The sequence below is a fragment of the Hypanus sabinus genome, chromosome 12 (assembly GCF_030144855.1).
Source record: "Hypanus sabinus isolate sHypSab1 chromosome 12, sHypSab1.hap1, whole genome shotgun sequence".
NCBI classification, from domain to species: domain Eukaryota; kingdom Metazoa; phylum Chordata; class Chondrichthyes; order Myliobatiformes; family Dasyatidae; genus Hypanus; species Hypanus sabinus.
The window spans coordinates 47115259-47141658 of NC_082717.1; the positions used below are offsets into that span (position 1 = coordinate 47115259).

The following is a 26400-nucleotide window of genomic DNA, read 5'->3' on the forward strand; positions in this document are numbered from 1 at the left end:
ATTGTCTGCATGTCATTGGTGAATACACAGATGCTGTTCAAGCTATATACACAAAATGCTGGAGGAACTCAGCAGGCCAGGCAACTTCTATAGGAAAAAGTACAGTTGACATTTTGGGCCGAAACCGTTCAGCAGGACTGGAGAAAAATTGCTGAGGAGTAGATTTAAAAGGTGGGGGAGGGTTGAGAAAAACACAAGGCAATAGGTGAGACCTGGAGGAGGATGGATGAAGTAAAGAGATGGGAAGTTGATTGGTAAGATGAGGTGAGAGAGGGAAAAGGGGATGGAAAATGGAGAAGGAGGTGGGATGTTAGAGGGCATTACCGGAAGTTAGAGAAATTGATGTTCATGCCATCAGGTTGGAGGCTACCCAAATGAAATTTAAGGTGCTATTTCTTCAACCTAAGTGTGGCCTCATCACAACAGTAGAGAAGGCCATGGATGGACATATCAGAATGGGAACGGAAAGTGGAATTAAAATGAGTGGCCAGTGGGAGATCCCAATTGGTCTGGCAGATAGAGCCAGGTGCTCAGTGAAGCGGTCTCCCAGTCTACGTCAGGTCTCACCAATGTTCAGGAAGCCACACTGGGAGCACCAAACACAGTAAATTACCCCGACAGACTCACAGGTGAAGTGTCGCTTCACCTGGAAGGACTGTTTAGGGCCTGGATGGTAGTGAAAGAGGAGGTGTAGGGGCAGGTGGTTCACTTGTTCCACTCGCAAGGGCAAGTGCCAGGGGGAAGATCACCGAAGGGTTTCAGCATTCAGCTTTGGAACTAGGAACTAATACTATGGTTAGCAAATGTGCATGCTCGGTTAGGACTGGCAGCCTGAAAAGCCAATGATAGTACTCACCAAAGCAGGGCTGAAATCCTCTGTATTCTGATAATTTCCGGAAACCACCTAAGATTCTGGATCAAATTCAAAGAGTAGCCAGAATTTATAAAAAGTCCATACAAAAAACACAGGTACCTTAACAAAATTTCGAAGCATCCTGCTTCTAAATTGGAGGTGTTAGCATTCATTAATTCTGTCTGTCTCATCTGTTCTAATGACATTTTCTTCCATACCTGCACTTCCAACAAATCCTTCTTTTTCTTTGGCTAAAGATCCCACTGCAGGGCTCTCAACTGTGTCTTTTTCATTGCCTATATCTCAGTCCTTTCTTTCTTTAGAAGTCCATTAAAGGTGTCTTTGCCCTCATCTTCTATCCCACCAGCTCTGAATTTTTGTACATCACCCCACACTATCTTTAATATCTCCAACAAGATGTCACCACTGGGCATTTACATCTTCACTTACATTTTTGATATTCTGAATGGATTGTTCCAGATTTTTATTCACTCTTTTATTTATTTATTTTTATTTATTGATACAGTGCAGAGTAGGCTCCTCTGGCCCTTCCATCCACACCACCCAGCAACCCCTTAGCTTAATCATAGGACAATTTACAATGACCAATTAACCTACCAGCCCATACATCTTTGGACTTTAGGAGGAAACCAGAGGAAATCCAGGCAGTCACAGGGGGAACGTACAAACTCCTTACAGACAGTGGCAGGAATTGAACCCTGGTTGCCAGTATTGTGCTAACCACCACGCTACTGTGCCGCTCTTTATCACAACTGCATACCTTTCTGGATATTCTTATTCACTCTTCCATTACAGTCAATGCAAAGCCCCCCCCCCCCCCCCATATAGCCATGAGTTGCAGCATCTGAATTTTTACCTCATTGCTTCCTATCATTCAGGAACCAAAGCACTTTTTCTTGATAAATAAATTAGTGTGTACTTCCTTCAACCAGGACTAAAAAGACACATACGTTCAAATTCTGTTTATAGACTTCAGTTCAGCATTCAACACAATCATCCCTCTAAAACTGATTGGAAAGCTAAGCCTACTGGGCCTGAACTTCCTGACTGGGAGACCTCAGTCAGTCCGGATTGGAAGCAGCATCTCCAACACCATCACACTGAGCAGGGGGGCTCCCCAGGGCTGTGTGCTCAGTCCACTGCTGTTCACTCTGCTGACCCATGACTGTGCTGCAACACACAGCTTGAACCACATCATCAAGTTCGCCGTGCGATGACACAACCATGGTGGGTCTCATCAGCAAGAACGATGAGTCAGCATACAGAGAGGAGGTGCAGCGGTTAACAGACTGGTGAAGACTGGTGCATCCTGAGCAGCTGCATCACTGCCTGGTTCGGAAATTGCACCATCTTGGATTGCAAGACGCTGCAGAGGATAGTTAGGTCAGCTGAGAAGATCATCGGGGTCTCTCTTCCCACCATTACAGACACTTACACTACACGCTGCATCCGCAAGACAAACAGCATTATGAAGAACCCCATGCACCCCTCATACAAACTCTTCTCCCTCCTGCCATCTGGGAAAAGGCACCAGAGTGTTCGGGCTCTCACAACAAGACTATGTAACAGTTTCTTCCCCCAAGCTATCAGACACCTCAATATCCAGAGACTGGACTGACACCAACTTACTGCCCTCTACTGTGCCTATTGTCTTGTCTATTATTTATTGTAATGCCTGCACTGTTTTGTGCACTTTATGCAGTCCTGGGTAGTTCTGTAGTCTGGTGTAGTTTCTTTTTTTCTGTGTTGTTTTCACATAGTTCAGTGTAGTTTTTGTACTATTTCATGTAGCACCACGGTCCTGAAAAACATTGTCTTGTTTTTATTGTGTACTGTACAAGCAGTTATGGTCGAAATGACAATTGAAAGTGATTTGACTTAAACACTGTACTGTATTTGTAAATCCCCTTTACATTGTGGAGACCAAATGCAGATTGTGTAATTACTTTGTGGAAAATCTCCCTTTTGGCAAACAAGATTTGAATAGCTCAGACTCAGCAGAAAACAGCTGATTGGGCAATTGAGGTCAAGTGACCTTGCAGCTTGCAAAGCTCAAGCAAAGAAAAAGAGAGAGCGCTCTAGTGGAGCAGCCTGTCAGGAAGTAGCCTGGTTGAGGGAAGTGCCTGGTGTGAAAAGTGCTAGTCTTTGGCTCAAGGGTCTTCGGCGAGGAGACTACTCCAGGTACAATTGCAGAGGGTGAAGACATGACCGCTAAGCTGATACAGTGTGCTGCGTGCATGATGTCGGAGGTCAGGGACACTGATGGTGCTCCCGGCTGCTACAGCTGTGGAAAGTGTGTCCAGATTCAGCTTCTGAACGAGCATGTTGCAGCACTGAAGAAAGAACTGGATGACCTCAGGTTTATCCGCGAAAACGAGGGTTTTCTGGACAGGACCTACAGTGAGGTCATTACACCGAGGATACTGCCTCGTAAAGCAGACACCCCACCCTGCAAAAACTCATTTCAGGGAGGTAGCACACCACCTCCTAGCAGTCTGTGTCAATGAATTTGTTAATTTTACAAGACATCAGATTCACAAGTGTTTTGTGAGACAACTGACTTCTGAATTCTGTCTTAACCTGATACACCATGCTGAATGTCCTTTCTACATCACAATTAGAATTTGGCAGCACCAAAAGCAGCTTCATCAACTGGCAGAGCTCTTTGAATCTCAACTGCCCTGTGCTCACAGATTTTACTTTGGACAACTTCCCCCAGAATTTATCAACTGGCAAACTTTTGTAGTTTGGCACCAGTCCTTCAAGGTTAGTTGAGACATAGACTTCCAAGTGGAGCTGTTCTCTTGCATCTGTCTTGGTCACATTTGGAAATCTCTCTGCCAAAGTCAAAATCTACTCTGGATTCACCTCATTTTGGCTCTCTGTATTGACCACTGACAGATTTTTCAAGATTTGGTCTTTCATTGGAAACTTCTCCAAGATTTTTTGAAAGCTCCTGACATAGAATGTTCTGGCATCTTTGAAGAACTGTTCTGTCTTGTAAGGGGGGATCTCTTGTGCTTCCTCACTTAGCAACTGCCTCCTTGCCAGGTACCCAATAAAAAGCTCTTCATCTGGGCAGTGAATTTCAGGGTTGTTCTCATCTATCTCCTGAACGTTCTGTTCTCTCAATACCTTTGGCTCAATAAATCTGATGCTATGTCATTCAGGAGCTCTTCTACACTCTGATCCAACTTAAAGAGGAGAGAATTTGTCAAAACATTGTGTGACATTATGGAGAAAGCATGTGTATATTTTCATTGGGAGTCTTTCAGCCTCTTCTGAATATGAGTTGACTTCTAATTCTCACTCTTTGATTCAAAATATGAAATAAAGGCTGGCCATTGGTGGAGCAGATGGTCCAATCCTTTTCCTAAAGAAAGCCAGCATGTAGGACAATGCTTTTGTACTCTCTGCTGGGCAATATTGCAGTACTCTTGAAACTATTTTAGGTCTTCTCTTCGTTTGGAACTTCTCTCAAAGTAGTAGCAGATGTCAACAAACAGTTCTTCAGGTGACATTGAGAGCTCCTTAGCAGTAGTTCTGGCACAAATGTTCATGAGGTGACAACGCTGTAAATATGAGGGGCCTGTGCTGTCGCTCTTGATAAGACAGAGTTGTTTTTGCCAATCATCACATTGCAGTTGTCACTGCGAAATCCTACACAATTAGGCCATTCAAGGCCTTTGTCATGCATGGATGATGCAATGCAGTTGAATATGTTGTCGGCTTTGCCATCATTGCACACTGGCATGTCTACAAATTCACCTGTTAACTTATCCTGTGTTTCATTATAGTACCTGGCTGAAATGGCACATTCCTTCTCACACGATATTGTTGCTTTCGTCAACCAAAACACTGTATGGCCTTTTTTCTGTCCGGATGAACTTGTACAGATCCTCTGAACATTCAGGTTCCAGTGCCATGCTCACAATAGCTGTTGTCTTGGTTGATGAGCCGCCATAGTTTTTTGCTATTTCTGAATCAGGAAACATTTTCCTGACTATCTTGCCTATGTGCTTACACACCTGGAATGGCAGGTCTTGCTCAACAATGAAAGATGTAAAGTTCACCTCAGCTCTAGTAACCTTATCTGTCAGGCTACGTCCTCACTAGACCAGATAAATCTGTAACTGAAGCTTTTTCTCTTCGTTTTGACCCTCCATCTACACTGAAATGGCGTTTTCCTCACCCGAAAACAGAGATTTTCAGAAACGCTCTCCAGAGTGAGTAAATCTGAAAATGCCAAATATCCCACGTACTGTGTATGGGGCAACCAGCTATTTTTAAAACTGCTGTCATGACGCGCCAGAACAAATGGTGGCGGCAGCGGGCCATTTCATTGTTTTCTTGAACGCAACCTCCAATACCACAACAATATCTGACAATAGATGTGTAACAGCCTGATGTAACATTGCATGGAAATACAAGATAACACTTATGAAGACGTGTTTTATACAGTTAACAAGGTGCTTTATTAATGTATTGCTTGTGTAAACATTCAATAGATGCAACTGTCTCTTTTGCCCAGTAACTTGTTTTATTGCACATGTTAGTTACAGCAAAATAATACACAAAGACATGGCAAAAGTAAAGGCAAACAAATGAGGTAACAGCAAATTTCACTTTTGCCCAGTAACAAGCCTTATTGCATTTAGTTGTAGCAGTCATCCCTTTCATCGGTGAAGAGACTATGGCTGTAGGAAATGTTTCTGGACAGACGTGCACCAAGTCTTCTGTTTGGCAATTTCTTTTTAAGTTTTTCTCGTCTATAACTGGACAAACATGCACCAAGTATACAGTTTCCTCTTTGCTTGTTTTCTGGGTGTCCTGCGCATGCCCAGTAGGAGGAGATTCGCCCAAATATCCGTTTTAATGTGGACAGAGGTATTTTTAAAAATGCCTAGTGTGGACACCTGTCGTTTTTACGTGAAACCGGCGTTTTCAAAATTATCCGGTCTAGTGTGGACTGTAACGTTCTCCTTCGCGTGTCACGAACGTCGAATTTAACGTCGAGATAAACCACAGTTAATAAGAACCAGATCGCAGTAAGATTAACCATTTACTGTTCACTCTTCACATTAACATATGGTGAAAACTGTTGATAAAACAATACAAGATTGATACAGTATTTGTTCCTTCCTTAATATCACATTTCAAGTGTAAATACTTGCAAAGGTGACTATAACTACATTACACTAAGGTGCAGTATACAGGGAGAGTTTACCTGCTCCATTGACTACTTTAAATACACTTCCATGCAAACTATCCGCGACTCTTTAACTAACGAAAGCATAAACATTATCTACCGTCGTTACTTCTAACAGGATCGGCATTAACATCTTAGTTCAATATATCGATTATCTATTAACTTACAGCGTTGCTCTCACTGTGATTTCTCATGCCTGCAAAACAACTTCTGCTCAGGTGAGCCTCGTGGTAAGCCCTCACCCTCGCGCTAATTTCAAACCGGTATTTTCCCACAAGACGCGGCGAAACCGGATGTGACGTCATCGCATGCCGATATATTTTACATGCAATGAATATACTTTAAACACTTCTAATTCTAACTAGAAAATACTATTGAATGAATTACTAAGTGAAAATATTATAAACTAAATAACTGTCGTAAAGACAGCACAGTGGACATAGCCTCAGATTTCAGTTTTCTGCTGAAAAGAACTGTGAAATACTTGAACAGCCTTCCCTGCACTTAGCCTCCCTAATATGTTGTGGTCCCTAAAAGAATTAAAAGCATAACATGTATCCTTATTACATTGTCTTGTGTAGAAAATGTGACATTAAAATATGTACTTATATTATCATAGTCATTTTTAAAATTCTATTACAAATTTAAGTCTACAGGGAGTTTGGCCTCATCACGTAGGACATCAATAGAGTAGCTCCTTAGCAGCTAGCCAGCTAGTTTAAGTAATATTAGCTATGCTATTGAACAAATGACACCTGTTAAACTCACTTCAACATGTCTTTTATGGTTATTTAACTCACCATGGGAAATTTGAGAAGGATAAGGGCAGCTCGGAAGTGTCAGTGTTACAGTTGAACAGGGGAAACTATGGAGCCATGAGGGAGGAGCTGGCCAAAGTTGACAGGACGGATATCCTAGCAGAAAAGACAGTGGAACAGCAATGGCAGGTGTTCTTGGGAATAATGCACAAGGTACAAAATCAGCTCATCCCCCGGAGAAGGAAGGATTCAAACGGGGGAAAGGGGCCACAGTGGTTGACAAAGGAAGTCAGAGATTGCATAGCATTAAAAAAAAGGAAGTATGACAGAGCTAAGTGGGAGGACAGATGATTGGGAAGTTTTTAAGGAACAACAGAACTTAACTAAAAAGGCAATACGGGGAGAAAAAATGAGGTACGAACGCAAGCTAGCCAGGAATATAAAGGAGGATAGCAAAAGCTTTTTTAGGTATGTGAAGAGAAAGAAGATAGTTAGGAACAATGTTGGGCCTTTGAAGAATGAATTGGGTGAAATTGTTATGGGGAACAGAGAAATAGCAGAAGAATTTAATAAGTACTGTCTTCACTAAGGAAGACACAAGCAATCTACCAGATGTATGGATGGGCCAAGGACATAGGGTAACAGAGGAAATGAAACAGATTGACATTAGGAGGGAAACTGTGATAAGTAGACTGATGGGACTGAAGGCTGACAAATCCCCAGGTCCAGATGGTCTGCATCCTAGGGTACTAAAGGAGGTGGCTCTGGAAATTGCGGATACATTGGTAATCATATTCCAATGTTCCTTAGGTTCAGGTTCAGTTCCTGAGGATTGGAGAATGGCTAATGTTATCCCACTTTTTAAGAAAGGAGGGAGGGAGAAAACAGAGAACTATCGACCTGTCAGCCTGACATCGGTGGTGGGGAAGATGCTAGAGTCCATTATTAAAGATGAAATAGAGGCATATCTAGATAGCAGTGATAGGATTGGGCCGAGCCAGCATGGATTTACCAAGGGTAAATCACGCTTGACTAATCTGTTAGGAGTTTTTCAAGGATGTAACCAGGAAGTTAGACGGGGGAGATCCAGTGGATGTAGTGTACCTCGATTTTCAAAAGGCATTTGATAAGGTCCCACATAGGAGATTGGTGGGTAAAATCAAAGCTCATGGCATTGGGGGGAAGACATTGACATGGATAGAAAACTGGTTGGCAGATAGAAAGCAAAGGGTAGCAGTGAATGGGTGTTTCTCGGAATGGCAGGTGGTGACTAGTGGGGTGCCACAGGGCTCAGTATTGGGACCACAGCTGTTTACGATTTACGTCAACGATTTGGATGAAGGCATTGAAAATAACATCAGCAAATTTGCTGATGATACTAAGCTGGGTGGCAGTGTGACATGTGCTGACGATGTTAGGAGAATTCAGGGTGACTTGGATAGGCTGGGTGAGTGGGCAGATACTTGGCAGATGACGTTTAATGTGAATAAGTGTGAGGTTATCCACTTTGGGAGTAAGAACAGGAAGGCAGATTATTATCTGAATGGTGTAGGGTTAGGTAAGGGAAAAATACAAAGAGATCTCGGAGTCCTTGTTCATTAGTCACTGAAGGTGAATGAGCAAGTGCAGCAGGCAGTGAAGAAGGCTAATGGAATGTTGACCTTTATTACAAAGGGAATTGAGTAGAAGAGCAAGGAAATCCTCTTGCATTTGTACAGAGCCCTGGTGAGACCACACCTGGAGTATTGTGTACAGTTTTGGTCTCCAGGGTTAAGGAAGGACATCCTGGCTGTAGAGGAAGTGCAGCATAGATTCACGAGGTTAATTCCTGGGATGTCTGGACTGTCTTACGCAGAGAGGTTAGAGAGACTGGGCTTGTACACGCTGGAATTAAGGAGATTGAGAGGGGATCTGATTGAAACATATAAGATTATTAAAGGATTGGACAAGATAGAGGCAGGAAATATGTTCCAGATGCTGGGAGAGTCCAGTACCAGAGGGCATGGTTTGAGAATAAGGGGTAGGTCATTTAGGACAGAGTTAAGGAAAAACTTCTTCTCCCAGAGAGTTGTGGGGGTCTGGAATGCACTGCCTCGGAAGGTAGTGGAGGTCAATTCTCTGGATGCTTTCAAGAAGGAGCTAGATAGGTATCTTATGGATAGGGGAATCAAGGGATATGGGGACAAGGCAGGAACTGGGTATTGATAGTAGATGATCAGCCATGATCTCAAAATGGCGGTGCAGGCTTGAAGGGCTGAATGGTCTACTTATGCACCTATTGTCTATTGTCTAATAGAAAAGTCATTGTTGCAAACAGTGCAGCGAGCAACACTCATTATTTTTGACCCCTATTAGGCAAGGGTACACTTTAGCGTAGTCTGGGGTGAAGTACGTTTTATATTTTCCTTTTTTTGGAACTCTCTGCCATGGTGCTACAGGACACTAAACTGAACTGATGGACAATGAAAGAGAGAGAGAGAGGTTGACTGTAAAGCCCGCCCACAGAGAAAACTGATGGGTCTACTTAGCACAAAGGGAGACCAATCAGGATTCATTATCATTCTCTTCTCATTCTCTCTCTTGCCCCTCCCTCCCTCCCAACCTCTTGCTTGTTTGCTGTCAAAAAATTGATTTCCGGGATATTGTATATAATTTGCAGGTGTCAGGGAGCTACTATCAATATGCGGGAGACTCCTGGAACTTCCAGGAGAGGTGGGATGTCTGAATACCCTTATGCCATGAACCAATGTCACATAGGTTTGACGAGCTGCATTTCTTGCAAACCAAACTGGTAGTTCCTAGTAGTCCCAGATTTTAAAATAAACCACCTAGGTAGCACAGAGTCACAGTTAGTAGAGTTGCTGACTGACAGACCTGCATTCAATGCTGACCCCCCCAGAGCTCACTGTGTCAGTCTCATCCGTTCTGTGACCATGTGGCTTTGCTCCAGGCTCTGCTTCCCTCCCATTCCCAAAGACATGCAGATTTGTAGGTTAATTGGCCACTAAACTGTCCCCAAAGTTTAAATAAGGGGAAATTGATGGGAATTTTTGAAAAAAATGGGATTAATGTCAGAATAGGGTAAATGGGTGTATGGAGTGTCCCAGGGTAAGGAGCACCTCTGGTGAAGAGGCAGCTCACTCAATGTTGGGCCCCACTGAACACCCGGCTATCACCTGTAACTCCAAGTGGCTGCTTCATGTGACAGTGGTCACAGCCCAGTATACCACTTCAATCAGCAGGCTAAATAGAGGCCTTATACCCCAGTAAGATAGGGACATGCCTGTCCTAGCATGTGAAGTCAGCTCCAGTGGACAGGACAGATGGGATCAACACGGAGATCCAATGGCTAGGAAGGCAATTCTGCAACACTTCATGGAGACCAAAGGCATGGCAAGGCACAGACATCATGGTCATCTACAACCAAGGAAGACCCCAGCTTGTGACAACTGGATATCTGAGGTCAAGAGATTATAACTGCCCCAGTGCAACAGCTTCTTCACTTGAAAAACTATCTTGCACAGGTCTCCTGTTATTGTTGGATACAACAGGCAACCAAAACCAGCAACAGTGCAAGTAGGTATTTGATGGTTGGCCCAAACAGCCGAGTTCCACCTTAATCATAACATACCAATATATTTTAGATTTCTCCAAAGTACACACCTGAAATAGGTTATCATCTTTGTCACTTTTAGTACACTTTGAACCTCCAGTACTTTCACCGCTCTTTTGCTTTCTCACTGGTTTCTCTACACAGCAGCCTTCTTTCTCTTAGCCTGTATAGAAAATCCAGTTATAAAATAGTCAAAAAAATGGCACAGCTGATTTGCCATGTGGTGTAAATCTAGGTCAGACAATTATACAGCACCTCTTCAATTTTCAGAAAGAAATTAGACAGATCAGAATAAATTATAATTCTCACTTATGTCTGCATTGTGTTGGATCATATACTCATTACATACATCTAGAAAGTTCTCTGAGTTTTCTAATAAAGTTACATATTCAAGCAAAAAAACATTAAAATGGTATATACTTCAGGTGTGGCAAATATAATCACCTGGATAATGTAACTAACTTAAGGTCACAAGAAATGTATATCAACAAAGCTTGTGTGTAGTTGGGAGAGAAATTAAAGAATAGATGAGGGGTAATAAAACTAGTTCAACCAAGTGAAAAGAATACTCTTCTCCTGAGCCTTAGCAGAAATCTAATATTTATAGATAAAAATCATGGATCCCCAAAGATTAATTACAATAAAATCAAGTTAACCTACATAGCACACGGATTAGTCTAAGACCAGGAATTTTTTTGAAGTCTTGTATAGCAATGATACATTAGCATTGGGAGTATTTTACCAGGTAGTAAAACATACATCTTGTATTAAAATAATCTGAATTCAGATTCACATCATCAACAATTTATGGCTTGAGTGATGGCACACCAAATAATATCCTGACTTGAAATGAGATGATTGTACTATAATCATACTGTATTACAATTGTGACATGAATTACCTTTAAGGAGCTAAAACATCTTGATATTTTAATACAAATAACCTGAAATTAGCAATCCTACCTACAGAGACACTTTTCACAATTACACTCCTTTTCTCCTACCTTCACTATCCGATTCACTGTCTGAGCTTGTAGAAACAACTTCCCTTGACTTAGGCATCTAGGTATATTTTACTAGAAAAAGCATTTTTAAATTAACTTTACAAAATTTGAAAAAAATTAAATATTTGGGATGAACTTAAGATTGACTAACAGCAAAATATAAAAAGCTATTATAATATAGAACTGATAGAGACAAGTCTTGAAGTTCCTAGACCAAAACAAAACCAACACTCAGTACTTATTTTTCCAGACCTTCATACAAATTGGAGAACTTAGGAGAGTTTGGTTAAATCAGAATGAATATCCTTTCCTGCAAGAAAATATTTTTCACATCAATTTGCCTTCAAGAGGGGGGCGTCACGTGATGACATAGGATCGAGACGTGGGAATCCAGCTCTCCCATAAAAAATCAGTAAATTAATGTTTAAGTGAAGAAGAGTTAGTAAATACTTTCTAAAAGTTACTTATAAACTACTCCGGATTGTTTCAAATTATGTCTCATAAACAGAAGACGAAGAAAACTATTACCTTGAAGACAATGCATGTTGGACAGAATCAAGGCCCACTGCTACGAGAGAACCGCGGGCTCAAGTACATTTTACCTCCAGCGATACAGAACAGGAAACTGTGGCAACATCAACCATTTCTAAAGAAAAAGACCAACAAGAACTGCGCAAACGTGAAGGAAGGAGCATGCGCAAACGCCAGCAACCTGAACTACAAATCCCAGTTACGATTGAAATCGGAAGTGAAAGTGAATCTGAGGTAGATTCAGATTCTCTGGATAAATCAGATGAAGATGGAGGTAAAAATTTTTCTGGAAATATAGAAAAAACTTTGATGCAAATAATGTGTAAATTAGAAAAGTTAAACACATTAAAAGAAATCAAAAAAGATATGAAAAATATGCAGATTATCTTTGATAAAATGATAAAATGGAAAAGAGAATTACAGACTTGGAAGTCACAACGGAAGACATGGTTGAAAGAATGAATAAAATGGAAGGTAATATCTCTGCCTGGACATCAGAAAGAAAAGAATTGTTGGAAAAAGTGGATAAGCTTGAAAATTTTAGCTGACGAAACATTATTAAGATTGTTGGACTTAAAGAAGATATAGAAGGAGAATATCCAATAAATTTTTTTCAAAAATGGATCCCTGAAAACTTGGAAATGGAAGAAGGAACTCTAATAGAAATTGAAAGGGCTCATAGAGCCTTAAGATCAAGACCTCAAGCTGATCAAAATCCACGATCAATTTTGTTAAAATGTTGAAAATATCAAGATAAAGAAAAGATCCTGAAGATGGGTGCCCAATGTGCCAGAAAGAGAAAAGGGCCATTGATGATAGAAGGGAAAGCAGTTCTTTTCTATCCTGATATAAGTTATAACCTTTTGAAGAGAAAGGAGGAATTTAACCCAGTGAAAAAAGAATAATGGGAAAAGGGTTATAAATTCATAATGCGTCACCCAGCAACACTGATAATTTTTTTGGAGGATGGAAAAAGAAGATTTTTTACCAATTATCGAGAAGCGGAAGAGTTTGCACAAAATCTCCCAAATATTCGCTAACTACACATAGAGATTTCAAAGCGTAATGGATTAAAGATGAAGACAGGGACAGTGAATGGAATTGATGGACATTTAAGGATGATACAGGGGGACAAAAGCAAAATTTGAGAAATATTAATTGATAGTAGTCATTTTTTTTCTTCTCATATATATACTTTTTTATTTTGCGGGGGAGCTTTGGATCGATTGCTACGGAATTCACGTGTGTAATCATGGCGATTGCCATGACCCATACAACAGAGGGGGGGCAATGTTGTGTTCTTTTTTATCCACACATTAGTAGGGGGTATTTTGTTTTTTTCTTTATACTCTATTTTTCTTCTATCTTTCTTTCTTTGCCTGGATGATTGGTGGGGGGACACACATAGCAACATGGAGAATTTTAAAAAGACTCCCCAAGATACCACGAAAGTTGAAAGATTAGGTATTATTATAGATTGGAGTAACCCAATTAAAAATAATGACTAATTTACTGAATTTTTAAAGTTTTAATGTTAATGGGCTTAATGGATCGGTGTATGTTCCCATCATACACCAGAAGATTTTATATATAAATGGGAATCTAAATGGATATGGGAAAAGAATCTCCTATATTAAAACATTTGATTGATTTATGGAATAAAATAAATGTTGATGATGGAATAAGGAATTCTTTATTAGCTAAGAGATCTTTAATTCAAAATAGACATTCCTTTTACAATGGATAATCAACTTTTATATAATTGGTTTCAAAAAGGGATTAGATATATAGGAGATTGTTTTGAAGGAGGTATATTAATGTCATTTGATCAATTAAAGAATAAATATAAAATATCAAACAACACTCTTTTTTGTTACTTCCAATTAAGGGCTTATTTAAGAGAAAAATTGGGTCAAACAATGTTATTGCCGAAATCTAATGAAATAGAAACTTTAATTCAAAAAGGAAAAACTAAAAATTGTATTTCTTGTATGTATAGTTTGATTCAAAAACAGGCAATTAAACAAGTCCATAAGTCAAGACAAAAATGGGAAACTGACTTGAATATTAAAATTGAAGAAACAAATTGGTCAAGACTACATCTTAATAGTATGACAAATACAATAAATGTCCGGATAAGATTAGTGCAATATAATTTTTTACATCAATTATATATTACACCACAAAAAATAAATAAATTAAACCCAATTTTATCTGATCAGTGTTCTGATGTAACCAAGAAATTGGTACTTTTTTACATTCTACTTGGTCTTGTTCTAAAATTCAACATTTTTGGACAAATTTAAGAGTTTTACTGGAACAAATTATTGGGACACAACTTCCGCATAACCCAATATTATTTTTATTAGGTGATATTGAAGGGATAAAACCGAAACCCAAATTGAATAAATATCAGAAAAGATTCATAAAAATTGCACTGGCAATAGCCAAAAAGGCTATTGCAGTTACTTGGAAATCTGATTCATACTTAAGTATAGATCGTTGAAAGAATGAAATTTCCAGCTGTACTCCACTTGAAAAAATTACTTATAATTTCAGAGATAAATATGAAACATTTTTGAAAATTTGGCACCCTTATTTACAAAAGACAGGATTAAATATATAGGTGCTCCGAAGATAAAATAAGTGGTTATTTGGGGAAAGAAATAAATATATATACTAAAGTTATTATGAACTCCTTGGAGCATGTGGGGATCTTCCGATATCCAGGCAATCTTTCTTTCTTTCTTTTTCCTTCTTTTTCTTTTCTTCTATAGGGATGTTAGGGGGAAAGGTAGATAATTTTTTTTCTTTCTGTAATCATTTGAATCATGGGACGGAAGGCCTAGGGAGAAACAAGGGGGAGGGGAGCACCAGAGGAAGATGGAGAGCAGGCAAGGAGTGATTGTGAGAGGGACGGAGAGAGAAAAAAGAGAGAAAAAGGGGGGAAAGGGGGAAATAATTAAATAAATAGACAGATAGATATGGGATGGGGTAAAAAGGGGCAGAGGGGCATTAATGGAAGTTTGAGAAATCAATGTCCATGTCATCAGGTTGGAGATGTTGTTCCTCTAACCTGAGTGTGGCTTCATCTTGACAGTAGAGAAGGCCATGGATAGACACCAGAATGGGAATGGGACGTGGAATTAAAATATGTGGCCACTGGGAGATCTTGCTTTCTCTGGCGGACAGAGCGTAGGTGTTCAGCGAAACGGTCTCCCAGCCTGCGTCAGGTTTCACCAATATATAAAAGGCCACACCGGGAACACCGGACACAGTATACCACACCAGCCGACTCACAGGTGAAGTGTTGCCTCACCTGGAAGGACTGTCTGGGGCCCTGAATGGTGGTGAGGGAGGAAGTGTAAGGGCAGGTGTAGCACTTGTTCTGTTTACAAGGATAAGTGCCGGGAGGGAGTGGGGTGGCAGGAGGATGGGGTGAGAGCAGATGTGCGTGAAATGGGAGAGATGTGTTTGAGAGCAGAGTTGATGGTGGAGGAAGGGAAGCCCATTTGACAGCTATGAGAATCCATAGGCTTATAGTAGATATCAGTAGATAAGCCATCTCCAGAGATAGAGACAGAAAGATCAAGAAAGGGGAGGGAGGTGTCAGAAATGGACCAGGTAAATTTGTGGGCAGTGTGGAAGTTGGAGGCAAAGTTAATGAAGTCAACGAGCTCAGCATGCGTGCAGGAGGCAGCTCTAATGCAGTCATCGATGAAGCCAAGGAAAAGGAAACGGATACCAGCATAGGCTTGGAATATGGACTGTTCCACAAAGTCAACAACAAGGCAGGCATAGCTAGGACCCAGACGGGTGCCCATGGCTACACCTTTAGTTTGGAGGAAGTGAGAGAAGCCAAAGGAGAAATTATTAATAATTCTGCTAGACAGAGGAGAGTGGTGGTAGAGGGGAACAGGTTAGGTCTGGAATCCAAAAAGAAGCAGAGAGCTTTGAGACCTTCCTGGTGGGGGAATGGAGGTATATGGGGACTGGACATCCATGGTGAAAATAAGGGGGTCGGGGCCAGAGAACTTAAAATCATCGAAAAAATTCAAAGCACAAGAAATGTCATGCACATAGGTGGGAAGGGATTGAAAAAGGGCGGAACAAAACAGTGTCGAGGTATGCAGAAATAAGTTCGGTGGGGCAGGAGAAAGCTGAGACAATGGGTCTACCTGGACAGGCAGGTTTGTGGATCTTGGGTAGGAGGTAGAAACGGGAAGTATGGGGTGTGGGAACTATGAGGTTGGCGGCAGTGGATGGGAGATACCCAGAGCTGATAAGGTTGGTAATGGTGTGGGAGACAATGGCATGGTGCTCCCTAGTGGGGTCATGATCATGGGGTAAATAAGAGGAGGTATCAGTAAGCTGTTGCTGTGCCTCGGCCAGGTAGAGGTCAGTTCGCCAGACTACAACAGCGCCCCCCTTATCTGCGGGATTTATTGTAAGGTTGGGATTGGTGCGGAGGGAGTGGAGAGCAAAGCTTTCGGAAGAAGTGAGGTCGGAATTGGAACAAGGTGTGGTGAAGTCGAGACGGTTGCTGTCCCACCAGCAGTTAGCAATAAAGAGATCCAGAGCAGGTCAAAGACCAGAGCGGGGCATCCATGAAGAGGTGGAGGATTGAAGATGGGAGAAGGGGTCATCGGTGGGGATGGGAGAGCCCTTGCCGAAGAAATACGCTCGAAGACGGAGCTGGCAGAAGAAGAGTTCAACATCATGGCACATGCGGAACTCGCTGAGGTGTGGACGAAGGGGGACAAAGGTGAGGCCCTTACCTCAGAGTGCTCTGCCTCAGAGAGCTGAAGGTCGGAGGGGATGGTAAAGACCCTGCACGGATGAGAGCTGGGATCAGAGGGGGGAGGGAGGCTGGTAGTGTCAGTGGAGAGGGAAGGGTTGGGGTGAGAGGAAGATGGAGCCCCTGAGGGCCAAGGAGATGAAGATGGGATCTGAGGGAGAGGGGATTGCATAGTGGTGTTGGGGGAGAGGGAGACGGGAGTCACTATAGCAGCACGTGAAGACCCGGCTGGAGTCGCAGCTGGAGGCTGTGCAATCACTTTGAAGGTGTCCATGGTCGTTGGAACACATGTTGATGGTGCTGGCGTCCGGGTTTTGAATATGCCCTGGGTTGGTAGGGACGCTGATATTGACGGGGGTGGGGGGGGGGGGCGCAATCTGAAGTTCATGCCTGCTAGCGTTGGAGCCGGCAGGCTCTGGGGTCTGCAGGTCGAAGATCTTGCAATCCTTGCCTAACATGACAAAATCAAAGAAACAGCGATTGCACGCATGGATCTGACGGAGGATGAAATAAAGGGCAGGTCCATTACAAACAGTGAAGAAAGTGTCCTGGAGGTATGGAAGAGACTGGGATAGGGATGCCAGGTACCTCCTCATGGCGGAGAGTGTCGCCCTCACAGCTCGACGGGAGAAACAACAGTATTCCAACTGGGGTCTGACCAGGGTCCTACATAGCTGCAACATTACCTCTTGGCTCCTAAATTCAATTCCATGATGGATGAAGGCCAATACATCGTATGCCTTCTTAACCACAGAGTCAACCTGCGCAGCTGCTTTGAGCATCCTATGGACTCTGACCCTAAGATCCCTTTGATCCTCCACACTGCCAAGAGTCTTACCATTAATACTGTACGACATAGGTGTCAAACTCAAGGCCCGCGAGATCATTTTAGATAGATCTATTATTTTAATTATTAATGACCTGGCGATATGAAGCCTATGATTGTAATTTAATACCAATCATAAAAATAATGCTTGCTCAGTAGTCTTCTTCATAAGAAACGGAATTTGTGAAGTGAAACACTTTGTAGTTATAGCAGAGACTGAGACACATGAGAACAGGCTGAAAAAACTTAGGCAATGAAAGCTGCGTTCACACGCGCCCAACTGATCCGGCCCACATGAAGCTGCATTTTGCCCAATCCGGCCCGTGACCTAAAATGAGTTTGACACCCCTGCTGTAATATATTCTCCCATCATATTTGACCTACCAAAATTAATTACTTCACACTTATCTGGGTTGAACTCCATCTGCCACTTCTCAGCCCAGTTTTGTATCCTGTCAATGTCCTGCTGTAACCTCTGACAGCCCTCCACACTATCCACAACACCCCCAACCTTTGTGTCATCAGCAAATTTATTAATCCATCCCTCCACTTTCTCATCCAGGTCATTTATAAAAATCACGAAAAGAGGTGCCTGAACAGATCCCTGAGGCACCCCACTGGTCACCGACCTCCATGCAGAATATGACCCATCTACAACCACTCTTTGCCTTCTGTGGGCAAGCCAGTTCTGGATCCGCAACGCAATGTCCCCTTGGATCCCATGCCTCCTACAAAGTTCACGATAAAGTTAGTGACTCATCGAGGCACGGCACAACTTGCTTAAACATGCAGCTGTTCCACTCTCCACATGGCCTAGGGCTATCTCTGTTCTCAGCACTACCGGTACAGTAATCCCCAAAGGCAGCAGGGCGGGGTACGTTGTGATCTCTTTGTTATTGCTACCATTCGCATCGCCGGCGGCCATGCTGGGGTTTACCGTTGCTATGGCAGTCGGCAGGGGCTGCCCGGTCGCTCTGCGGATGGACTTCCGGTCGCATCTGATCCGGAGGCTGGGGACCGGGTCCGATTCCTATCAGTCACTGCTGGCCGTCTGCAGCTGCACACCTGGCGCCAGTTCAATAAACTGTTAGTAATTTATTTAGCGTTTCTGGCGCCATTAGGAAATGTTCAGCATTAAAATGCCGAGAGGTGCATTGTTTTAAGAAGTAATCCCTTTGTTATGGAGGTGATAAACATCAACCTGAACTGCCCTTCCCCCTATGTTTCTTCTCTAATACCCAAGCGGCAAAAAACGCATCCTGTTCCCTTTAAATCCTCCCCCTCCACAAAAAAGTAGCGCTTATGTAGGGTGAGGAAGTACTTTGAAGCGGCGTCGTAATTTCTTTTGGAGATAATAGATTTTCAGTAAGCTTTGTGCAATCAGTTACATTGAATGGAAAAGACCTGACATTTTTACTACATTGATTCGATAGCAAATGCAAGTTTGTAATCTCTATAGATGATTAATCATTGTCATGTCTGAGTAATATGTTAAATACGCCGTTCCCAGCGGGTCTTGGTAAGACTTGTCCAATCACAAACGAGTAAAAGAAGAGTAAACCCAAGCAACACAGAATGCTGGAGTATGGAAAAGTGTTAACAGTCGACGTTTCTGGGTAAGGTCCTTCATCAGAAATAGGAAGTCAGCGTAAGAAGGTGAGGCGGGGGAAGGAAGAAATACAAAGTGATAAGTGAAACCTGGAGGGGGAGCGGTGAAGTAAAGTCTGACGTACAGTGCCCATATTACAGTGGTATGAGAGAGGAGTTGGCCAAAGTAAATTGGAAGGAGCTGCTGGCAGGGATGACAGCAGAGCAGCAATGGCGTGTGTTTCTGGGGAAAATGAGTATTATATTTGTAACACTCATTAGAGGATTATTTTTGGTTCAACGCGTTTGAAGTCAACAAGCTCTGAGTTTAGAAGTGAGATGGGGAAGGACCATTCAGAACAGAATAAGGTTTCATTTTATTTGTGGGAATGGGAAGATGAATGGAGCAGGACTAATTTTAAAATGAAGGGCTCGAAGAGAACTTGGCCAGGGTTGATTAGGTGAGTGCAATGGTCTGTCTCTAAGACAGAAAACAGGAAAAAGTGTGGGAGTGGCAGTGAAACATATAGTGGTAAATAAAGTGCAGGCTACAATAAAGAGACTGCTAAAGTAACTGCCTAAATCACAAGGTAATTATCGGAAGGGTGTACCAAAGCTATCGTCAATTATTCTCAACAATCCCCACTCCCAGAGAGTTGTGGAGGTGTGGAATGCACTGCCTTGGAAGACGGTGGAGGCCGGTTCTCTGGGTGCTTTCAAGAAGGAGCTAGATAGATATCTGATGGATAGGGGAATCAAGGGATATGGGGACAAGGCAGGGACTGGGTATTGATAGTGAATGATCAGCCATGATCTCAGAATGGCGGTGCAGACTCGAGGGGCCGAATGGTCTACTTCTGCACCTATTGTCTATTGTCTCCCAATGTTGTCCCAAAAATTCCAGATTTGAGGTTAATAAAGAAAAGACATTAGGACTGGGAGGTAAAATGCTGGTGGAACGCAGCAGGCTAGGCAGCATCTATAAAAAGAAGTACAGTCAACGTTCTGGTTCGAGACCCTTCATCAGGACTAACTGAAAGAAAAAATAGTACTTACTATCTATAGATGCTGCCTGGCCTGGTGCGTTCCACCAGCATTTTGTGTATGTTGCTTGAATTTCCAGCATCTGCAGATTTCCTCGTGTTTGAGGACTGGGTGGTGAAAGTTTGGCAACGTGGAATGAGTTTGCAGATTATAGGGAAAGCAGAAGTCCATTTAGCTGAGCCAAGATGCAAGCTAATCATATCTCTGTCCTCATGATCCAAATCAAATTAAATTCAAAAATACGAGGGGTGATTGATAAGTTCGTGGCCTAAGGTAGACGGAGTCAATTTTAGAAAACCTAGCACATTTATTTTTCAACATAGTCCCCTCCTACATTTACACAGTTAGTCCAGCAGCTGTGGAGCATACGGATCTTGTATCTCCAGAAAGTGACCAAAGATGGGTGATTGATAAGTTTGTGGCCTGAGGTAGAAGGAGATGAGTTAAACAGTTCTCATTACATGCACATGCTGGTCAACTCTGAGTGATTATGCAGACAGTTTGAAGTTAATAACTCATCTCCTTCTACCTTAGGCCACAAACTTATCAATCACCCCAATGAGTTATTAACTTATGAGTTACTGAAATACTTTATCTTTTATATGCAGTTTCATGTAAAATATGAGCAGGATTAAAGCTCAAAGTTAATATGGTACATGAGAGTCATGTTGAGAAATTATCAAACAAAAATATTAAAACAGAATGTTCTGTTTGGGGGAGATGTCCATTATCTCATGGAGGAACCTCATTATTTAAATGATCTCCAGCCCACTAAACCGACTGCAATGTAAAATCTTTGCAGAAAATTATTCACATATGTCATTGCAAACCACAAAGAGAAATGAGCAAAACTTAATGATCTCTTGTTGCCTTTCCATCATTAACACATGCTAATCTTTCGACCTGAAGAGATCAAAGTGAACAAGATGAAAACATACAGAAAGATTAGCATGTGCCATGTGTTAATGTGTTAGTCAGAATTTTTTTTACATGGTGGAAATGTCAACTACTACAGGGCATGGCTTTAAGGTGAAGGGGGAAAGTTTAAAGAAGATTTATACTTACCCTGAAGAAGTTAACCAGTCTTCCTGATAAGTACATCTGCACAAAGCAGCAGCTCCTTCACGACCGTGTTAAGGAACTGGAGCTGCAGCTGGATGACCTTTGACTCATAAGGGAAAATGAGGAGGTGACAGATAGGAGATACAGGAAGGTAATCACCCCTAAGCCGCAGAAGGCAGTGACCTGGATCACTGTCAGGAGAGGGAAAGGGATTAGGCAGCCAGAGCAGAATACCCCTGTGGCCGTTCCCCTCAATAGTAAGCATATTGGGGGGGGGGGGGGGGGAAAGAAGCTACCAGGGGAAGATGCAGCAACCTGATCTCTGGTACTGAGTCTGTCTCTGTGGCTCAGAAGGGAAGGAGAGGGGGGGGGGGGGGAGTGCAGTAGTGATAGGAAATTCCATAATTAGGACAGCAGTCAGCAGATTCTATGATTGTGAAAGAGACACCCAAATGGTATGTTGCCTCCCAGGTGCCAGGGTCAAGGATATCTCGATTGGGTCCACAGCATTCTAAAGGAGGGTGAACAGCCAGAAGTCATGGTATAGATTGGTACCAGCAACATAGGTTGGAAAAGGGAGGAGGTCCTGAAGAGAGAATACAGATAGTTAAGTAGAAAGCTGAAAAGCAGGACCTGTGCCGCGTGCCAGTGAGGGTAAGAATAGAATGGTTTATCAGATGAATGTGCGGTGAAGAATTGAAGGAGGGGACCAGGCTTTAGACTTCTGAATTATTGGGATCTCTCTTGGGGAAAGTATGACTTGTACAAAGAGGACAGGTTATCCCTGAACCCAAGGTAACCAATATCTTAGAAAGAGGTGACATAGGATAGTAAAGAATCCTTGTGGTAGAGTTAAGAAACTACAAGGGTGAAAAAAACGCTGATGGGAGTTGTATACAGACCTCTGAGCAGTAGTCATGATGTGGGCTACAAAATACAAAGAGAAATAGAAAAGGTGTGGAAAAAGGGCAATGTTGCAATTGTCATGGGGGTGGGGGGGGGGTGGTTTCAACATGCAGGTAGATTGGGAAAATCAGGTTGATGCATCCCAAGAGAGGGGATTTGTAAAATGACTATGATACAGCTTTTTACAGCAACTTGTGGTGGAGCCCACTAGGGGAATAGCGTTTCTAGATCGGGTATTAGGTTATTAGGGAGCTTAAAAGTAAAGGAACCCTTGAGAGTCAATGATCATAATATTATAGAATTCACCCTGCAGTCTGAGAAGGAGAAACTAAAATGGGATTACAGTGGAGTAAAGGGAATTAAAGAGGCATGAGAGAGGAGCTGGTCAAAGTTCATTGAAAAGGGACACTAGATGGGTTGAGAGCAAAGCAGCTCTCAGAGCAAACCCATCAGAAATTGTTCTGGGAACAATTTGGGAGGCACAGGAAAGATACATCCCAAAGATAAGTATCCTAAAGGATGGATGAGGCGACCGTGGCTGAAAAGGAAAATCAAAGACAGCAAAAAAGCAAAATAGAGGGTATATAATATAGCAAAAATTAGTGGGGAGAGGACTGGGAAACTTTTAAAAACCAACAGAAGGTAACTAAAAAGCCGTAAAGAGAGAAAAGATGAAATATGAAGGGAAGCTTGCTAATAATATAAAAGGGAAGAAAAAAAGTTTTTCTTCAGATATATAATGAGTAAAAGAGAGACAAACATTGATATCAGACTGCTGGGAAATGACACTGGAGAGGTAGTAATTATGGATCAACTTAGTAAGTATTTTGTGTCAGTCTTCACAGTGAAAGACACCAGCAGAATGCTAGAAATGTGAGTGGGAACGGCGCCCAAAGAGGATCTGCACGCCTCGTCGGCTGAGTTGGTGTACGGCGCACCACTGGTCGTCCCAGGAGAGTTTACACCAGCCCCAAGGGGGCAAGAGGAAGAACCTGCAGCAGTCCTGGGCAGAGTACGCGAGAGGCTCGGTAACCTGGCCCCCATACCCACTTCACAGCATGGACAGAGCCTGACCTGCGTACCCAAAGACCTGCAAAACTGTAAGTTTGTTTTTGTATGACTGGGCGGACATCAGGCACCGCTACAGCGGCCCTACGAGGGGCCGTTTACGGTGATCAGAAACAACGGGTCCACATTCATGCTGCACATTGGGGGGAAAGAGGAGGTTTTCACAGTGGACCGGCTCAAACTGGCCCATGTGGACTTGGTGCAGCCAGTCGAGATTCAGGCACCGTGGCGCAGAGGCAGACCTCCCAAACAGGGACCAACCCAGACTGAGGACATTGGGGGGTGTATCGCTGGTTCTGGGGGGAAAGGGGGGTTATGTGGTGACCCACTTCCCAGCACACTCGAACTGGCTCACAAAGTGGTATGCAGTGGCATTGAGGCTGGTCCCAAAGAGGGCGCCAAGCCTTCTTCACCAGCAAGGGGAAAAGCCTGCGCGTGGGATGGGACTGTGAATATGCACCCCCTACGGCATTCCCGCTTGGGAAAGGCGGGAACAGGAAGGCTTTAAAGCGAGGCTGCGAAGTTTGAATAAACCTCTTTGCAACTGCAGCTCACTGACTACGTGTCATTATTTCAGCGCTGCGTGTAGCACACCGCTACAATATTAGCACTGACCTTTCAGGAATCACTAGATTCCAGAATGGTTCTGGAGAAGGGCAGAAGAAAGGAAATTCATAGGTCAATTAGCCTGACTCCAGTGGATGGAAAGATATTGGAGTCTGTTATTAAGGATGAGGTTTCGGGGTATTTGGAGGCACATGATAAAATAAACCAAAGTCAGCATGGTTTCCTTAGGGGGAAATCTTGCATGACAAATCTGTTGAAATTCTTTGAGGAAATAACATAGGCAGGATAGACAAAGGAAAGTTAGTGGATGTTGTTTATTTAGATTTTCAGAAGACCTTTGACAAGTTCTTTTTATTCTGGCATCTTCCCTTCCATTCCAGTCTTGAAGAAGGTTCTTGGCCTGAAATGTTAACTGTTTACTGATTTCCATGGATGGTGTCTAACCTGCTGATATCCTCCAGCATTTTGTGTGTGTTGCCATGGATTTCCAACATCAGTAGAATATCTTGTGCTTATGAGGCAGAAAGTGTTAGGTGCTTGGAACATGCTGCCATGATGAGTATTGGAAACATCTGATAGCAGCATAGAACAAGAATTTATAAAGACGGGAGCAGGCAGGGTGTAGAGCAATGTCGACCATGTGTAGGCAGATGAGGGATTTAAATTAGGATCATAGTCAGCACAGGCATAGTGGGCCAGAGGATGTTATTTCAACTGTCAACATGCTGCCAAGTTGTACCCTGTACCCAAAGTATCCCTATTTTGGAGGAAGAGGTTAGGAGGGGATCTGAGGAAGAACTTTTTAACCAGAGGATGTTTGGAGCCTTGGAACACACTATCTGGGGTGGGAGGAGAGGAAGAGAGAGAGTGAGTTGACAGAGACCCTTACAAAGTTTAAGAAGTATATGAACCAAGGGCTGTTAAACATTTATCAAGGTTTTATAAATACAGGAATGTTTTGAAGATGCTTTGTCAGGAATTCCATGATGAATGATATTGTTAAAAGATTTATACTGATAGAACCAGATTTACAGGCATTGCTGCCTGTAAGACATTTGTACTTACATTTGACATTTGTACTGGTGGGTTTCCTGTGCACGCTGCGATTTCCTCCCACATTCCAAACATGTAAAGGTTAGGAGTAGTAGATTGTGGGCAGGCTTTGTTGGCTCCAGAAGCATGGTGATACTTGCAGGCTGCCCCTTGCATATCCTCAGACTGTGTTGGTCATAGGTGCAAATGATGCACTTCATGGTATATTTCAACACAGATGTGACAAATAAAGCTAGTCTTATGTGTTTGATGGAGGAAAACTCTTTGATACATTTCAGACTTAATAGTATAGAGTACATAGACGCTGAAGTGTGCCACCTGGTTCAGAGAAACCTGTAGGGCAGGCAATCGTTCACTCTACGTTAACCGTGTCTGTGAAAATCATGACTACCACCCTTTGTCACATCATGGCATGCATGGGGGAACATCACAGGTGTCAGCTGCTTTCCTGCTCAATGTTCCATTAAGGAATTAACTGTTCTGCCATGCAGTCACCTAAATATATCTTTGATTACCAAAACCAGTTAAATATTTTCCTAGATTTTTGCATCCTTAGTTAATTGAATTTGTGTAAGCTTTTGTCCATTCACAAATTGTCCTGCCCCACTGCAGGTTGTCTCTGGAATTATCATCAAATTCAGAAACTGGCACCTGGCTAATTGAGATCTAAGGTTTCTTGGCACCCAATAAAGGATGCCTTAATTCTGCCATAATTATTTTTCTTCTGCCAGAGAAAACAAATCTCCTATTATATTCAGTCACAAAAGTCCTACTGTACATTCCCAAAAAGACTTCAAGCTGTGTAATTCCTTGAACATTCAATTCCAAAGTACACGAAGATAACTCTGTACCAACAAAGGATTGATTTGAACTCTCCACACAGCCAAACCTGGGTAGGCTGGTGATTGAAGTGGAGGGAGCATCCTGCCGTCCAACTTGTTGTTAATTTTCTTGGTTATAATTTCATCAACAGAGATTTGGATTGTAAGGATCTCAAAAACAATCAATGGACAGGGTCCAATTATGTCAATCAACTTCAAATGGGTTTTTGAATGCCATGTGTTTGATACCTCATTCCAGACTCAAGGACTCATAATACTCAGACTCTGGTAAGGGCAAGTAAGGAAACCAGCTTTCAACCTTTCAAGTTTCCATGAGAATCAGGAGGATTCTTCATCCAGACTCTATAAGAAGACTTTAATCTTTCACCTCTTACCTCAATTATAATTCTTTCCTAAGAATCATCTCCTGAATGTTAATTTACTTTTTCTGGGATACTATTCCCTGCATTCATAACCGCATCTTCCCGATTGTTAGTTCACTGGAGTCACACAACTTCGGATTCAGGCAGGAGTTGAGGCTAACAGTTAAATGATGCTTATAAAGAAAAATGGCATTAAGATTCCAAACTACAAGTTAAAATTTGCACTTTAATGCATTATGGATGGAAATGGGCCTGATTTTTGACTTGTTTTTCGAGGTTTTTAGATTGAAGCACAAT

At 42.4% G+C, this 26400-nt stretch overlaps 2 long non-coding RNA genes across 4 annotated transcripts in view; one reads left to right on the forward strand and one right to left on the reverse strand.

The window, feature by feature from the left end:
- Positions 1-5424: 5424 nt before the first annotated feature.
- Positions 5425-18725, reverse strand: LOC132402848 (uncharacterized). 2 transcript variants are annotated; one of them, XR_009515110.1, is made up of 3 exons: positions 18550-18725; positions 10505-10617; positions 5425-5972 (listed from the first exon to the last, which is right to left on the reverse strand). It is a non-coding gene; the product is annotated as an uncharacterized LOC132402848 (long non-coding RNA). The 2 variants fall into 2 exon arrangements; XR_009515111.1 differs by lacking the exon at positions 18550-18725 and adding an exon at positions 18242-18463.
- Positions 18726-19022: 297 nt separating this feature from the next.
- Positions 19023-26400, forward strand: part of LOC132402847 (uncharacterized) — a 56695-nt gene continuing 49317 nt past the window's right edge. For both annotated transcript variants that reach the window (XR_009515108.1, XR_009515109.1), the window contains exons 1-2: positions 19023-19228; positions 23048-23311. This is a non-coding gene — a long non-coding RNA (uncharacterized LOC132402847). The remainder of the gene's footprint in view (positions 19229-23047; positions 23312-26400) is intronic.